Below are 19,113 nucleotides of genomic sequence, written 5' to 3'. Positions count from 1 at the left end.
GGGCACCATGCTAGTAAGGAGTAGGCTTACTTTTTTGAGTCAGGTCCTGAGGATATGGTTAGTGAACTTTCAACAGACACAAAGATGGAGAAAAACGGCCTGCCTTTCTGGAGCGAACAGCTGTCCTTTCTCCTCTTTCCCACTCCACTCCACTGCTTTTGTTTTCTTTTTCCCCTACCTGGATAAATCTCACCTCTCCTTTTCTGGGAAGTTAGTATGAAAGAAATCAACTCAACAGTCACTCATTCAAAATCAACTTTGCCCAAGCAGGTAGTCCTAACGTCTTCTGCTAGGGCTCTGATAACATTCTGTAACAGAGACATGCAAGGCACAACGCGTGCTGGCATATTTCTGCGCTGAGAAATATCTTTTTGCATATCTTACAGTTAAGTTACAGCTAAAGTTACAAGGCATCTGTGGCGAAGGTATTAATGGATGAAAGTTACAGAAACGATACTACTCTTACCTTGAGATTAGCATCTAAAAAATAGGTACCGTAGAACTAGAATACTAAAACTTTCAAATAATGCTTTTGTTACTTATTCTTGGTAAAAGATTTCACTGGAGAAAAAGCAATTTTCAGTCATCACCCAAAATGATTTAGTAAGAAAACAAAAAATAACTGCAAAACGTTGTGAACTATAAAAATCTTTTACCATAACAATAAACTAATCTAAAATTTCTAATTGTGATCCTTACAGTACCTGCCATATATGAGGAAAACCTATGACATAGTGGCATAAGAATGTACCCCCTTGAAAAAGGATGTTCAGCTGTTCTAACCTTGATGACATATTAGAAGGGGACATGTAATTAAAATAATTCATTAGACATTAATATTCACAAGCAACATGCCTGTTACCCAGCAGTATTTGCTTATTCCCACACAAATACTTATTTTTAGAAATAACTACTGAAAAAGTGAAATACAACAAGCAGCAAACGTTAAACAAATAAAATAAAACAATATTCCAGTACTTCCCATCTCCTTTCTCTTCCTTTAGGTTATCATTCACAGTACACAGAGAATGAGCTGAGAATCATTACTTAAGGTCATCATCTAGCATTGCGTGCTGAGCAGCAGGGTGCACGAAGAACAATGCCCTGTGACACGGTAAGTTGCCTATACAATAGTTTTAATTGCTAAAAGAAATAAATGCAATTCTATATAATATGAAGATTTCACATTTTCCCAGCAGTTTAATTACCTGCAAGACAATGAACCAAGCTGAAAAACAAAAATAAGAATTTTCTTGTCATGACCATTAAAAAGCCACCCAAAAAAAAAGGGCTAAAAGGATCAATCAGAAGAACATTCGCATGGGATGGAAATGTAATGTTTCACAAGACTTTTGGACAGATTACTGTGCAGCAGGTGAAAGTATAAACTAAAAGAATCACTCTGGGTGCCAAAATCTGCAGGGCATGTTCTGTGGCCTGTCCTGCTTCCTTTGTGCTGCACAAAAAGCATAATGAGAGTGGAAACCATCTGCGGTTTCGCAGCTGGAGATTTTTGTGATATAAAGGAGTCCCTAAGTGGCTGTGGAGTTCCCCAGCCACTGGAAGCCACGCACCCCTGCAATCTGAGCAGAGAGAGGGGAGGGCACAGCAAGGGGAGGCGAGCCTGCAGTTCGCTGCTCCAGCTGCCTGCAGCTTGCTATGGGCCCTGGGGAACTGTCACCATCTGGTATTATCTGGTGCCAGGGCAGGCACGTATTCAGCCAAAGAGTCAAGGGGCTTCACAGCAGCTCTCCACCCTTCTGATGAATACAATAGAAAGTCAGTGCACTGAGCCATCTGGGCTAATCTGGTTAGAGCTCAAATCTGCAGACCTTAATCTGGCAAAACTCCAGTGGCTATCTCTGAACATTTACCCGACTTGGCCTTCTGGGATCGGATCTAGAGGAATATTAATATATAAAGGAAATAAACACACAACCAGATGTGTTTAATCATTTAGAAAAATTTAAACTGCTGATAAAAAAATATATTTTAATTAATTTAATAAAGCAATCTTCAAGAACATTTTGTGAAATTATTTAAATAGTTCTTGTGTACAGAAATTAAATCTGCTACAGTTCCTAATGTTTCCAGATATGTGCTGAATTATACATAAAGATCACTGAACTGTGGTTAAAGGTATGATGATAAAAGCAATTGTCAGTTTCTATTGGCAATTGCAGAAATTTAATTTTAGAACTGTACCCTTAGGCAAGTAATATAGAATTAGATCCTTACACACTGCATCCAAAGTCATACTTAAATGTCACTATAAAACACACTTTCACAATCTTGCTATTTGACATATAAATGCATCAATCAAATCTGCAAAGAAAACCATTTTAATACCCAGTATATGCCACCTGTGTTGAGGCAGTATGTTACAGTATCAATGGATCATGCTTTTGTAAAATCAGGAAGCTTCTAGAACTGAAGAAAATGAACACTTTGTTCTTTTGGAATATTCTTGCTGAAGCAAGTAGGAGGAGTCTGTGGGGAAACAGTCCAATGTCAGGCTGAGAAGACAAATGATAGAAGATTATGAAGGTATCAAGACATTAGTGAGGCTGAAAGGAGGATCACAGGTCTGTATCAGAATCCTGGAGATTGCCCTGACACCAGTGGAACTACTCTTGACTTATCCCCAGTGAAGTGAGAGCAGAACAGGCTCAAGCAGGTGGCACAGAAATGCCACATCACTAACACCATGAGGAATCAAATCCTAGAGTATTTATCTTGTGCCCCTCTTACATTAGTTTACACCTCACTAGACAACAACAATCATTATTGAAATTATACACTTGGCCAAAAATTTGAGTAAAATTCTCAAATGATCTCTTTAGGAGTCTTACCCCTTCCCAACAACTGCAACAATTACCGCAAAGATGCATTTAGAAACCAAAGAAACAGCAGACATTAAGTAGGCAGGCTACGCTACCAATGAGTTTTCCTTAAATTATTTAAAGAAAATAGTAATTTATTTGGCATCCAGGCAAGCGGGTTACCCTAGTGACATTAAAGCGGGTTACCCTAGTGACATTAATTCCTTTTATATCTTACATGAGATTGAATGTGCAATTAGCAGAGCTGGAAAATGATCCTGCATCTGAGACAAAAATATAGTATTTCTCTCTGTAAGTGGGAGCTTCTCTTAAGGAGGTGCTTGTGCTTCACTGCTCTTGTCAAACAGGGTAACATGCAAATACATTTCAGGCATGATCAGCAATGGAAACTCAACATTAAACATAAACTGTGAGAGAGAAGTGTCAAACACTTACTTATCCTGCACAGGACAAAAAAATATTAATGCCAGAAAAATAAAGCCACTCTGAAAGCCTGAAGAATCAACAAAGCAGCATTTGCCCTATGCCTAATCCAGCTAAACCTTCCTCAAGTACATTTTGAACGGCACTTTAAATGATTTTCATCCAGAATAGCTTCCTTACCCACTATATCCTCTACCATTTATAAAAGAACTGTAAATTGGTATTTAAGAATCCACAGAGTCGTCCAAAGTACAAACACTTAAGACCGTTATTTTGGCTAATTTAGAATGATGAAAATTACTAGAGCTTCACCTTCCCCAACTCTTACGCCAACTCCTTAGAGAGAAGACTTTCCCTCACTGACTGCATACTATACAAATGATGGCAATCTTAAAGTCGTCAGCGTTCAATTATTTCTCTGCGGGGCAGCGTCACCATAACCATATCCAGCAACGTTACAAAGATAGCCGCAAAACCCTAACAGTCATCAGTACAATCTCACCCACTATTTAGGCTCAAAGCAAACGGAAGCGCTTGCGTTTTGAAATTTTTACCTTGTTACTGCAAGGTGTTACAGGATTTCAAATTTAATTTTCACCCAACATTATTTCCTTGCCATTATGCAGAAATATAGCAATGGCAAGCTTTGAGTTCATAACTAGGGCAGCATACGTGCCCTGAGAATATAAAACCTAACATATTTTAGATATAGTCTATGGTACCTAAGCATATCAAAATGTTGCAACCTATCTATTCCTAATACATACTCATTTAATAAGAGTTCGCTATGCAGCTCTAGCGCATGAACCAATACTTTTGTGTACCAATACTTTGTTCATATATCAAATGCTCGAAAAATAGCCAGAAGAATAGATAAAGACCTGTAGGTGGGTTTCATTCCTACAAAATCTACATAAAGTGTTCTACAAATAACTTTCGCATACGTTCTTCTGCCATGTGATAACAATGTTTTAGAAAACAAAACTCAGAATTCTTACACAGGTTTCCAACATTTGTTTCGTGTATTACAAAACAAAAAGGATTTTTGAGGCTTGTAAATTTTGAATACTTAGATCAGGTGATACAGTGATGTAGTGACTAGTACGACCGAGAATGGGGACCTCGGTCAAACGCATAAAAATAAGTGCTCCAAACTAAAGCCACAATAAGGCATATTAACATTCAGAAAAGCACTTGTACATTAAGCATGCACTTAAATTCAAACACAAACATAACTGCTTAGCTGAACAGGGATGAATTTAAGCATAGGCTTCAAGTTAAGCAAAAGCCAAAAACATGGCAATATATCTGTGAAAAACAATCCCATTGGAAATTTTAATACTGCTTGGAGAACAGAATGATCATATACAAGGAAGAAAAAATGGCAGTAAAGAACATTAGGTGAAGCAACAATATTAAAAATCTTCACGCTAACAAAGAACAACAAAAAATACTTGGGTTTACAAGGTAAATAAAAATACAGCACAGAACATAGAAAATAAGACCCAAATAAGAGTTTGAGAGCGATCAACAGTACACCTACCTGCTGAGCCTTATAAGAACCCAAATCATGACCTGCCTGTGTCGTCTGTGGAAGAGTGATGGGGTATACTGCTGAATATGTAGTAACTCATGTTTGTGTAATCTGCCTAAGAATTTATGTTGCAGTCCACTGCTAAGGCCCTGCAGGTGCTTTGGAAGAGCAGAGCCAAGAAGAACAGTCCTTGAGACAAACATTTAAAACTCAAAGATAAGAAAAAACATTCAGAATAAGTCCAGTTCTGCAAAAATCTGCACATACTCTCTAAAAACTCCAACACAGGGGGAAGGATAATGGTGAAAATAGATCGCTACAAGCATTTACAGCTGTACATACTCTGAAACGCAGATGACATCATTGCAAGGATATTTGGAGCGCAGCTTGAACAGATCAAAGTCGGTCTTATACTGGCAGAGTTGGAGCAGGAATACCTGTCAGGCTTCCACTGAGCTCACATCACTGAATTAGGGAACCATTTAAATCCCATGCAAGATTTTGGGCAGGGGTATGACTGCAGAGCAGGAATACAGAGTTACCATATGGCAAAAAAATCTAGCTGTATCTGAAACCTAACAAAAGTGTTTTTTCACTGACAAATGTTATTTTGTTTTTATAGTAACATTACTGAGTTGAGGTAGGCAGCACAGTATTCTATGTCTGAGTTTTGCGTTGGCCATTTCGCTTTACAATAAAACTAAAATGCCTTTTGTCTTCTTTGTTTTGCAGTACAATTCACAGGATATATCATTCTTGCCAGATCAACACCCCTCATTTTTTTTTGTTTCCTTTTTTTTTTGGTCAGTGAATTCAAACCTTAGCTTTGTGTTTTTACAACAGCTGTCTCATAAGGCACCTTTCTGAGACTTTACTCGCACTCCATTTCTCCAACGTTTGCTTGAAATAAAAAAGCACTTTCTTAACGCTGAAACCAAGTACCAAACAGTATACGATGAAACTTGGATCTACATGATGACAAACTAAAAGCACAGACATAACAAACAGCCTACGTGCTCTACTGTGGCATCTACCCAGATTTCCACAGCAAGGTTTTGCCTGATGGGGGGACTGATGGGGTCATACACTTGGAACCTGTGGGACTAATTCTCCACTGCCTAGAACTATGTATGAAATGCTATTTTCTAGTGAAGAAGTAAGCCTGAACATGTTGGATAGCTCATCACTAGACTTTTTTAAAGTAAGACTACAACTACACACAGTGCTATCCTTATTCTATAAAGAACAATCCTGCACTGACAAAGTGCAGTCTATACAGGCAAAAATGTATCTCACTTTCAAGGACTCCAGCTCAGTGGCCAGAGATGTCATTACTCAACAACACATATTGGAGGTTTTTCATCGTGTGACTTCAGCTATGTAAGCAGTCTGGTTTTTATGTGACCAGATTACTGCAAGGTGAGTATTCTGCAAGGTGAATATTTGTAGCTGGATTTTATCAGTGAATAGAAAAAGAACTAAGTTCTGAAAAGTCTGTTAAGATCAGATTTGTATAGCAAATTTTATTCTAAGCTAATGCATCTTATTAAAGATGAGTGGAATTAATTTCCTAGTGAAAAAGCTGAATGCAGCAGGAAGAGAGCGAATAAATGTTACTTAGTTTGGCCTCGATGGTTAATTTATGGTATTTTACTACCCTATTATCAAAGATGTCTGAATAATTTCAGTAAAATCCTGCAATATATTATCACAGAAAACATCATCTCCACATAACAGTCCAATGAATAATGAATGCCACTTGAGCATCAAGCTACCACTTTCATACTAAGTTATAATATTACTTCTACAAAGGCAGGTAGGTTCTCATGTGACATTAAATATAATGGCAGATGTAAATTCCGAGAAAAACAAAATATTCCAGGTAATATAACTTCTTGAAAATCATTATAATTACAACTTGCTGTATTTTAGACAATATCATTAGCATATATTTGTGAAATCTCTTAATTTGCCTAAAATTGCACGTGATTTGGAGGAGCTTTCTGAAGCTGGTATTTATTGCCATTATTAGGCCTATTTGTTACTGAGAAGTGCTAGGTCGACACCTGAACAGAAAGTGGCAGCAAAAGAAATATTGTTTCTCCTACTGTAAGCACATTAATGTAAGCCTCATAAATGAGGTGGCAGCACATTTTTGCTTAGACCTTTGAACTGCACCATATGGTTGAGGCTCAATTAAGCAAAGACTTACCAGTCCCTGACTGGAATGTGTCCAGGACTCACTATTTTCTCAAATCTTTGAACCTAGGACTAGAACTGAACATACAATTTTCTAGGCTCACTCAACACACCGTATACTTTCTAATTTTTGAAACAAATGAGGAGAGTTGAATATATAATTTTGGGGGCTATGTTTTTCTAGATTTGAGAATGAAAATATACCAGTGATGTAAAAGCCACAAAAGGTAGTTCCACGTTACAGGTTTAGCCAAATCAACATCTCACCACCAGGAAAAAGGTCCAGTCCTGATCTCTACCAATACTGCTGCTGAAGCAGTCCCATCATTTACTTTGCATCTGTTCTGGCAATCACCTAGTCGCACGGTAAACCTATTCAGTTCACTAAAACACCAGAAGACCAACCTGGTAAAAGTGAGTATTTTATTGCTGAGATAGCAAGTTGTATAGGCTCACCACGCAATCAGACTGGCACAAGATCTGATAAAGGGGACAGGTGGTCACACGATGGCAAAGAAAAGGCAAGGGAGAAGGGGAATGAGACCTCTTCCTCACTGTTACTTTGACTAAGCTGTAATCTAAAACATTAACTGTTTTCTACTCACTGGACACTACTTCTGCTTTGAGCTGTATGCTTTGCAAGTTCATTCACATCACACCCAAGTGAAGCACTAAATTCACAAACAACAAACACATGTATGACTTCAAGTCCAAGAGTGCTAAGACTGGAATAAGAAATAAGAATTTCAGAATGAACCCTGTAGGAACTGGAGATGATATCAAGATTTGGAACACAAAGTTTGTCACTGCATAGGAAAGGATGTAATTTTTTCATTCAAAATTGTATGATTATAAATTTCATTTAATTGACATTGGACCCAAACACAGGTACAATACTAGCCTGAAGTGGCTCGTGATCTCTTTTTTCCCTTCAGAATATTTGAGGTGATAGAAATGTCACAGGAAAGTTGTTCACAGTGAAAATCCTAAAATAAAATTTGACGACAATGAATTTAGTCAAAAATAAAGCCTTTATGTGAAATTGTAAAAGCTCAATTTTAAATTCCAATTAAGAATCTATGGTCAAACTGATTTTGTAGACAAATAGTAGGGTTTTTTTCACTTGTTTGCTTATTACAAAGGTAGTTAAGTGCATCTATTCAGTTCCCTGAAAAAAGTGTAAACATTATTTGCAGTATTTTAATCCATGAGGCTTAATTCCTTTGCCATCACCATTTCAATGTAACAACAGATTTCACTGTCAGTATTACTAGACAAGGATTCATCTATGCCGATTTTGTTTTCTGGAAAAAATACTGTAATTCAAGTGTTTGATCAGGGGGTTGTGAGCTTTTTGTTTGCTTTTCATTTTCATAGGTTTCATCTCAGCACTGCAATTCATATTTTCATAAACCTTGTGATATAGCTTCTTCTACTGTCATAAAACCATAAACCATTTCTTTAATCCTACTTCTCCATGTCCTCAGTTTGGTGAAATATCGTGGAATAGTGAGCATCTTTTAACAAGTGTAATGTGGGAATGAGGAACGATACTTAAAGACAACTTCAACCTAAATTTACTAGCTGCACTATACCTCAAATTAGATTTACAGCATTTAGGTGTTCACACAGTTTATGGAATAATACTGGTGCACTGCAAAGGATGGCTATTCTGCTTCCATGATCTTTCTGCACGTGCTCCATTAAACCCTTTGATCACGGGAGATGATATTTCCCGACTTGACAGACTAATGAAAAATTCATTAACAGAGGAGCTCAACAAAAAACTGACTGCTCTGGTGTTAACTGTTTTTATCATTATTATTTTACACACATAGCATAGTTTAATAAAGAATCTCCAATCACTTCCACAAAAACATAGCCTTACTACATTTTGATAAGGCACAGGTGTATAATAAAAGACAAATTGAGATATTAAGTGATTTATCTGGAGTTATTAACAAAACTGCTCCTTAGCTGGAACCCAAGAATTCCGAGACGAGATTCTCAACTAACACAGACTGGCATGAAATATTTGACAACATATGAGCATCTGGCCACCAATTTCTAGTTTTTGTTCTAGAGCACCAAGCTACATTCTTTCTACAGTCTATTTGCATTGTGTATTCTTAAAAATGCAAGGGCAAGATAGAGTTTTGGGGAAAAAAAATCTACAGAACATGTTGTATTCTTTTTTGTGGGGAGGCAAGTAATAAATATTTAGCATTTAGGCAAAAAAAAAAAATCTACTACATTAACATGTTACCATACGTGCCGTTTTATTTTAAAATACTCGTTAGAAAAGCGGCAATAATGTGACCTAATTCCTGACTTTCCCTGCCAAAAGACAACGACGCATAGGTGCTAACTCACACATCCTGTATATGGATCTTGCTTTTATTCATAAAAACTGTGCTCTGATTCCTACAGAAGATGCTTTCTAGTCCCTTCCATCCACCAAAAATCTACTCATTTTAGTAATAAGAACGGAAGAGAACTAACACTTTTGGGAGTATGTTCCCAAAGAGTTTCCCCTCGTTAACTCACAAATTCCCTGTAAACAAGTAGTACTTCAAATAAGCTTTGCAAAAAAGGAAGCATAAAGGGAAAGTAAGAGGAACAGCAACATCCAAAAGACGGCAGAGGCTATTCCTAACACTGTTGTGAAAGCTCTCAAACAGTATGGATGAGGATTAAGATTTGCAGAAATAACAGACATGCATTTGCCCAGCTGACTGGGCTACCAAGTACAAGAACAGCCACTTCCAAAGTCTCCAGCGCTAAGGGGCCTAAACATGCTGGCAAAGAATCAGGAGAAAAACATTAAATTCCTTATGGTGTGAGCATGCTGTCAAAGGTGAACATTAGCAGAACTTTAACGTTGTCTTTAAATAAATAGTATTTAGTCATCGATACGTTTTCTGAGCAGGAACTATGATCCTTTGATATAAACCATGGTTTGATACAAGGAATCAAGAAAAGATTCTGTCAGCACTTAAGGTTTGAAGGGAGAAAGAGCATTTTCAAAAGCAGTACTTAAGGCACTACTGGAAATAAAGGAAACCCTGTATTGTTCACAAACGCAGTTAAGCCTTTTAAACAGACCAACACCTTTTTAAAAACACTTCAAACAAAACTGACAGCCACTACAGAAAAATAAAACAATTAATGTTAGAATAATCTTTAAACAGATTAAACCCAGGAGGTTCAAAACATAAAAGCAGTACGGTATGTTCTGCTGAATGTATTAGGCTTTCAATATAAATTAAACTCTGCTACTCCAGATAACTGAACATGTTAGCTGCATTAAAATCTGCTACTGATGCAAATTGTTTTAAGAGATAATGGACCGGATTCTCTGGTTTGGAACAGCTGTTCTGCACTGCACTGCAGTGTACTCCACTAGTCACACCAGAATCCCAGTGCAAGAGGGATGCTAACGGTGTAGGAGGTCATGTTCCTCTCCCTTTTTTCCTGCTGCTGGCATAAATCCAGGCTCAGTACCCCAGTCCTGGGGTTTGGGCCCCACCAAACAACCACAACTTTCATCATATAATTGTTCCTGCCACTGGTGAACAAATGTTGTACATAGCAGACACAAGAAATTTCAAGTGAAAAAGGCGAGCTATATTCTTTTGCGCATGCAGTCTGGTTTACAGTGTGTGTCAGTCTGCAGCTCCCAGGATTTGGGCCAGTCTCTCCAAAGCTACGCAGCAGTCTGGTTATTCACACAAAAATAGCAAGCGCTCAAAAAACAAAGAATGCACAATGCAGGGTTATAACAATGTAAGACAAAATCCCTTACGAAAATATGTGCTTTCAATTATGTTCCAGAAGAAAATGTTCTCTGTAAGGACTGCATAAACAATTCCTGAACTCAAACATAAAACGATAATCAAAATGTAACGTATCCCTCACGGAAAGTACGCCGCCTTTGTTGTCCGTGTATCTCAGGTTTAAATCTCAGGCTAGTTATCTTACTATGGACTATCTCATGGGGTTCTCCTGTACTGTTGTTTATTGTTCTGAAGGAGAAGTCATTCTTCCTTCTTTCAGTACCACACTGAAAACAGTACGAAGGTGGTATTAGCCATTTTCCTCCTCTATCATGTCAGTATATTACCCTCAGAGTCTCATGCACTCTAGAAATGGGCCAAAAGGTATGGTAAGCTTATGTTTCACATAAGGCATTAAGGCAAGAGGTAAACCTTTATTCGGAATTTTATTCTACTTTATAAATAGGATTTATGTGTTTTCAACTTTTAAATTTAAACCTAAAAAAAGAAAAAAAAATACTAAGTGCGTCAACATTAATTTAACAACTGAAACTTGTGACATGACATACTAGGATTAGATATTTTCAGCCAGGTGGCCAGAGGCCACTTTCCTTCCTGAATATACATAAAGTCATAATACGGAAAAGAATAAAAACTTTATAAATATTTTTATATTCATATAATGTTTTCCTTAGATTAAAAAATCAAACTTTTCCACTGCCTGCTCCTAAAGCATGAGAAAAGACAGAACTCTGTAAAGATTAGACTTTTTTTTTCATCTTCACAGAAGTTATACAATTGTTTCACACCTTTTTGAGAGTCATGCAGATGTACGGACTGGAACATGGAATGCTACCGTTTGTAAGAGCACTGCTAACAAGCTGTTTAAAATGGATTCAAACCCCTAGCAGAATTCACTGTACCTTGCAATGCAATATTGCTTCTCAGAAAAAGCATACAGCATTGTTCTATAACCTAAATGTACCAAACGTTCTGGCATTATTTCATTAGATTTCAGGGAAAGAGGGACAAAGAGTGACAATTCAAATAATGGCAAACGTTTCTGTCATTGCACAACTATCACGTTTGAGTCTTTTAGATGGACTTGTGTTATCTTTAAATCTGCTCAAATTTATGTCTACATATTCCAGGGCATTAACTTGTCCTGTACAATGACACTTCGATTTCACCTAAATTCTGTAGTCTTTTACTTCAGTGCCTGAAAAAGGGGTATTTATCTCTGGAGGGTAAAAAGGAAAGAACTTCTAGTGCCATATTAGGTTTTACACGCTAGGTCCCTGAAGATACGGGGCTGACAAGCTGACATGCACTAACTAAGAGAGCAGTTGATTCTGCTGTCCTGTATCACAGAGTGAAAAAAGAATAAGATGTGTCGTCATATTTCCTGGCCTTCTAAATTTCTTAGTACTGTACACAGAAGTTAAAAATATTAAGACATTACACTTTGTCTAATTATTACTTGCAGAAGTAAATCTGAATGTCATAAAAACATTCTTTATTTAAAATAATGGGATTTTTCACTTATTCCTAAAGGAGCAGATGTCACCCCATATTTTGCAGACTTCTCAGAGAGGAGATGGGCAGCCAATTGACATATTTTCCAGATATTGACTGTCCCATGGTCTAGTGCACTATAGTCTGCTGCCTGATATCCAAAAGCGGGAGCTCTGACTTGAAATCAATATAGCACTTAAATTGCCATTTTATTGGCTCTCTTCAAGTTAATTAATAGAATACAGATAAAATGTCAATTCTTTTAGAAGGAAAAGAAGCTCCACACTTCTTACACATACATTTGCACGTTAGAAATGCTAATACTCACTACTGGAATACTTATTAGGATGAGGTTTGAGAAGAATGTTATCTATTCTGCCACAAAGTAGTGAGGAAAAAGGCTGACAACTAGCTCTGCATCCTACCCTTTTTCAAGACTACTACGAACTTTCGCAGCCAGAACACTATACATGACCTATCCAACACGTCCATTTGTTAAGAACTGATATTGAAAGACATTGAAAGGAAAATCAAAACAGGGGAAATATGAAAGCCCCATTTTTGCAACATCCTAACTGGCAATTTCTTCTGTGCCTACAAAGTAAAGACAGAATACTGCTGCAGAATTGTATTTATACTTCAAATGTCTCTGACAGTGTTCTCATCTAGGGGTTCCAGGGTTTACTGTAAAGATAAAAGTACATGTGAAAATCAGAATCAGATCTGCATTCAGGTATCAGTACACATCCAAAGTTGAAGACTTTTTTTTGATTTAAAGCTTTCAGTTTGGGCTCAATAGCACAAAAAAGAAAAGTGTTCTGGGAGAAAACAACAGGACAGAAAACAGAAGTGTCTAGTATCTCAGCGCAACCTTCTATCAAAATAGTGGGAAGAGTAAGCTAAATAACAATTTAGATACAGACGTATTACTGTATTTTCTACATACATACAGAATCATCCCCTTGTATGTTTCTTATTAAAGACATCTGTCTTCATATAAAGTCTGATGTTTTCAGTTTATTTGGCCCCAGTGCCTATGTCCTCACGAACTCAGTCCTCCCCGTAACATCATCATCAGTCATTCTAAATATGTTAACGGTACTACAGACTACCTTCAGACAGGAAAGTAAACAGAAGAAATTAAAATTAACCATACCAATCTGAATTCTTCTTTCATACAATTTATCTTAATAGCAAGAAAATGATCCAGCTACCAAGGAAAAGAAACGAAATAGAAGAAATCACTTGACATCTTCATTTTCCTCATGGCTCATGCAAATTAACTATTGGGACATCAAGAACGGGATTTGGACGCTTACAGAGAGGTGTCTAGTGCCACTGTAGATGTCCTCAAGTATCCCAGCTGGCTTCCCTTTGCCATTCCAGATGGTCATGGGACCCCTTCAGGTTTTGCGTGACATCTGTTAGCCCTGTTAGAATGTCTTGGATAGCCTGCAGCATCTAAACTGGCACCAGACTTTTATGATTAGACAGCTGGGTTGCTCCCTGAGAACCTAATCCACGCTCCCTTTTGCTCTACACTATATGAAATAAATCAGAGCATTAGCCTTATGCGCTCACGTTGCATGGCTGTAAAAATAACAAGATAAACAGCATAGTGAAAAAATAGGATCTTTTGCTGATCACTACATTAAAACAATAGCATCGTCAAAGAAATATTAATGCTATATTTACTGGTTTGCACAAACATCCTTATACCATTCTCGCAAAGATGAATTTCTGTCAGCAGTGCTGATTTAACACTTGAATTGGATATCTGAGAATTCTGCTATTGTCTACCTGCATTGGAGGAAGAGGGGAAAGGGACAGCAGATCAGAAGCAAGTAAGTGTAGAAAGATAAAAACAGAATATTGTTCTTTATCTGGTATACAAAGTAAGGATAATCAATGCCAGCAGCATGATGAGGGGAAACGTACCTCATGTAGCATACTTAGAATGTTACATTACAAAATATCTCTAATCACATACTGTAAGACTCTATAGCAGCTAGTAACACTAAGCCAGGGACGATTTTTTTCATGATTCTCTGCCAAGAAACTGGTCTCCTCCTTTCCTAAAGAGCTGACAGTTTACTACCAACAACCGATGGATGCACAGAGATTGGACAGTACAAAGAAGTACAGAGGTATTAGCAGTAAATCATCACAGTGGTAGAAACATACTGATCACCTGAATTCGAAGTTCTGCAGGCATAACAGGGCAGGAGAGGTTTAACAAGGGACTGAAGGACAGTGCTTTCAGCATATTTATGTTGATTGCCTTCTATGTGTGTGCAAGAAATAGGAAACCTCTGGAATCAGTACCTTATTAATGATAAAGCAACTAGACAGGCTGAAAACAAATCATGAAGGAAACTTTCAACTAGTACGTCCTACCGCTTGTAACTGATGCAACTGACAGAGTATACTCTTAAGAGTTGAGGCTCTTGTTTGTCCAAAGTATCTTCCTTTGTAGAATGCTAACCTGAACACACAGACTGGTCCAATTTAGCAGATTTGATCTGTTGCACTTATCAGTTCAAAACCGCAAGTTCCATCTACTGCTGCAGCATTCTCTGATAGCAAATAGAGGCTTTGGTATTAATATTTGCTCTCTGATGTGAATTCATACCAAAAGTTCTGGATAGGCAAGCGACTGAGTGTGCTGAAAAGAAAAGAAATCTAAAGACAAGCACTGGAGAGTGTTGGCAGCTAAGACTCCACCTTGAACAAAAACTCCAGTCCGAGGATCCCTCATATTGCAAACAGCAGAAGGAATTCAAAAAGATCAACAGAACCATGGAAAGCGAAAGCATTTTACATACGCTAGAATAAAACTTTGTTAAATAATGATAGGTGTAGCATGTAATTACCTACAAATATATGCCAAATCTAAGTAAAACAAAAAGGAACTATCAGAACACTAAAAAAACAATAACCAGAAATGTCATTACAGGGAAGGAAAACGTAACACCACCTTTAGGCAGTGAAACCTACTGGAATATTAAACAGCTTCCCAGGGAAAGTCCCATTCCCTGAAAAGGTTTAAAATAGACTGAAAAGTCAATTGGAGACAATATACAAAAATAAGATTGGAGCCATAAAACTGCTGTAACAACGAAAACATTACATGAATTGTGAGATATTTTTGTATAATTTACATAAAAGTTTTCCTGAGATCTGTGAACTGATGTCTCTGTCAGAGACAGAAAGTACACCTGTTTTTAGGCCCAAGTTAAAACATGCTTCTGTCCCATTTTAGCTTGCAACTTTGCTCAGCAACGACTAGCCCACCAGATGTATATGTAGGTGGCAAACTGTGCAGAAGATGATACTGCTTTGGAGAAAAAAAGTAGGTGGTCTGTCATCATAATGCATTTGGCTGACCCATCTCCTCTTGTCATATAAATGATATTAAAAATAAAAGAAAATACAATTTTAGGTTATTTTGAAGGCTATCATGAAACTCTGTTGGGCAGGATTATTTGAGATAGAAAAGTATATCCAGTTGTTTAATTTCAGCTTTCAGGTCTTTGATCACAGCTTTCTTCTGAAAATTTTACCACAAAAAATATGCTACAGACAGCCTGATGTATACTTTTTACTCCTACATTTTTCATATGAAGTTACTCTTGATGAACTACACAGCAACTTCTGAGACAAAGATAAAGAATGTGAATAATAAGCTCAGATCAATCCTTTATTTTAGTGCAAACTAAATTAAGAAGTGTTTGATCTGACTATGTTTGTTACAAAATTTATAGAGTGCCTTCAGAATTAAGTATCTTCCTGTCAAATACTGTTACCCTATATAAGCTGAAGCAACTCCAAAATATAGCTTCCATTTGACCTACATATCAGCTGCTCTTTTTATGTTCTCACTTACTATACGTTATTCTCCTGAATAAAGCCCCAGCTAAAAGCACCCCTGCATTGCCGTTTCATCATTATCTTCTGATTAACGAACAGCCTAAGCACACAGCCAGCTGTTACTTAGATACTCTACAATAAAAACAGTATTACTATCAATATTCAGTGTTATTCAGGTATCTCCTTCTTAGATGAGGTGCTTAAGAGTGACCTAGTTTATCATTTTTAATCCCTTTATCCTCTAAGGATCTTTAGGTTTCTTCACGTCCACATTACTTCATAACCCTCCTGGAAAGATAGGCAAGGGCCTCCTGGAGCAGATTCTCAAGTGGAGCAATGAGAACTGAGAATCTGCTTCTTACACACACATTGCTGACCAAATGCAGTGTTGGTCCCTATCCAGTGTTACTCTAGTCCCACTTTGGTTCTTTTTGCTCAGAAGCACCGCAACTCTTCCCTCAAAGTAAATCACTAATGCCAAAAGATCCTTAAATCAGATAAATTATATTCATCTACAGAACGCAACAGAATGGAAAACTTGAGTAAGTTTTGATAGCTCATCAGCTCTTCTTGTTTACAGGTATAAGTTTCTGCCGCTCTTTAAACTCAGCAGGAGGTATCAGGCAAGTAGGAGCAAAACGTTCTATTGTTACTGTACAACTATAGCCTAGATTACGTTCGCCCATGCTTTTTATGAGTATCACAGAGATACACGCCTCCAAAAGTGAAGGTCGCTGTCTTGTCCCACCACTGTATTGGCCCAGTTTGGAGCTGGTCTGTATTCATGGACTAATATGCCAGGTTTCCTTTGTAGCCATGACAGTGAGATTTTACAAAAGCTTTGAGCTCTGAACTGTCTCTGTTCCCGCTGAAGTCAATCAGAATTTCTCTTTAAATTGACTTTCAGGACAGTGTGCCTTGGCCAACTGAGTATTTTACAAAGCCTACACTACATCATTCCACGTTTCCAACTCATATAAATAAAACGTCCATTACAATAACTGAATGAGTTAATGACTATATTTTTTTCTTCATAATCCCCTTTAATAGAAAAATATATGGAAGGTTAGTATTTAGCATCTGTCTCCATTCAGCATCCTATTAGTCAAACGACATCTTGAAAAAAAACAGTAGCTGTTTGAGTGAAAAGATAGTATCCAACCAGAAATAGAATATAAAGAGGCCTCACATTGCAGAAAGCATTTGTGAGGTCTGTTTAACCAGATCTAACTCCCTCTTACATATTTCAATCCAGGTACATTTCCTCAACGTTCACTGCTGAATGGAGAGTCATGAAGTAAGTTAACTGTTTCTTGTCTCAGACTTGTAAAGATGAACTGTAATATAGATTACACTGGATAAACTCTGCTGATTTCAGTGGAAGAGAATCTAACCCAAACCCAGCATATTTAAGAACTACTGAGGAAAGTGATGACTTCTTTGGGTTTTCTTTCACTTTATCAGAGTACGCATGTCGCTTTTTCTTGGCTCATGCTTTACAAAAGCTGCTACAAGTCCCACACTGAAATTCTGAAATCAGTATAGAATAAGAAGTCCATGTGTACTATTCTCTTTTTCAGAAGACTTAAATGTCAGTATTAAATCAATAAAAAGGTTTGCCAGTCTCTATCTATAGCACCTTATTTATGAAAAAGCAAAAACATGTTGATCAATCTCTAGGACTTTTCTGTGCTCTAGCCTACAAATTTTGAAAGGAAAGAATGCGATCATGGTAACAGTACCAAAAATAGTAACGTGTAAAATAAAGGTTTCTTCACTCTATACTTGCTTTTATATTATGATAAGCACAGCAAAAATCATGTGTTCTACTTGTCCCTGTAATAAAGCTCATTAAATATTCTGCAGAAATCTTTTAAAGATTTAGATTCCAAATTCATAATCACTTTGCATGTGAACATGTGGATTGAAGTCTTCATATATGTGCATCCTATATATGTGGCACCCCAGTAGTTTTTTTAATCGTACAATCTTTCCAGTATCAATGCATAGCCACCAGCTACAGCTGCACAAATTATAAAATACGTAGCCACCATGTTTAAACTATTGCAATAAATAGTTGCTCCTGCTGCCATCTAGTGAGGCTTCAAATTAAAAAAAAAATCTACTTTTCACTTCCAGTTATATATTTCATAACAGAATCTCAAAATGCCCCACAAATCCTTTTACCTCAAAAAGCATTACACGTAAGATTACCTCAGCATATTAGAAACTTCAGACAAAGATGAGCACGAGAAGGTACTTAGGTGTTGCCACACTGAATGTGATACCTGATCCTAGGTGTTTGCAGCCTACGTAGAATCCTCAGCTGAGAATTAGGCGCGCGTATTCCCTGTTCAATGCATGGGAAGAGTTCAGTCATTCAAAAACGCCCCTCAGGAGCCAGACGAGCTGCCAAAAGTAAAAATGAGAAAATTTTAAATTTCTAGTACGGATTTCTTAAATATCTTTGTTTGAATCCCCAGAACATCTAATATTTGATGTTTGCAGCATTGCTCTTTGATGCATGTTTCAGACGCCACATTACCAATTCCACAGCTATGTGTTGTAGCCGTTAGACTAGATTCCCTCTCCGCATAAAAATGGAAGTGACATATTTTTTCAGACTGACACCTCAGATGCAAGTGCAGACAACACAGCTCAGTAAAATGGCTGACCTGTAGTACTGGATTGTATACACATTAAGTTAAAACACTGTGCTTGCTCACAGCCCAAAGTGAACATGTGGCCAATAATAACGGTTCATTTGATATGCAGTAGTCTGATCACGTGTAGAAATAGCTATCAGCCTACAGGTTTGGCTGCTCCTGCAGAGCATCCTCCCCATGGAGTTTTGAGTCTATGTATCCTGCAAATTGACTCTAAAACCCTTCAATTTTTTTTTTCCCGTTTTGAGCACTGTCTAAATTCAGTATCAGAAGAAAGCAATACGCAA

General features: G+C 37.4%; 1 protein-coding gene across 2 annotated transcripts in view; it reads right to left on the bottom strand.

Moving 5' to 3' along the window:
• The window catches only part of HECW2 (HECT, C2 and WW domain containing E3 ubiquitin protein ligase 2), a 222,182-nt gene that overhangs the window by 182,291 nt on the left and 20,778 nt on the right, over positions 1 to 19,113 (bottom strand). Inside the window, exon 2 of one of the 2 annotated variants that reach the window (XM_068948246.1) lies at positions 18,375 to 18,569. The gene's annotated coding sequence lies outside the window, so the exon portion shown is untranslated. The remainder of the gene's footprint in view (positions 1 to 18,374; positions 18,570 to 19,113) is intronic. The other variant, XM_068948245.1, reaches the window with a different exon arrangement.

This window comes from Struthio camelus, chromosome 6 (genome assembly GCF_040807025.1).
Source record: "Struthio camelus isolate bStrCam1 chromosome 6, bStrCam1.hap1, whole genome shotgun sequence".
Taxonomy (NCBI): domain Eukaryota; kingdom Metazoa; phylum Chordata; class Aves; order Struthioniformes; family Struthionidae; genus Struthio; species Struthio camelus.
The sequence above is the reverse complement of the archived record's forward strand: the minus strand, read 5'-3'. Positions and strand labels throughout refer to the sequence as shown.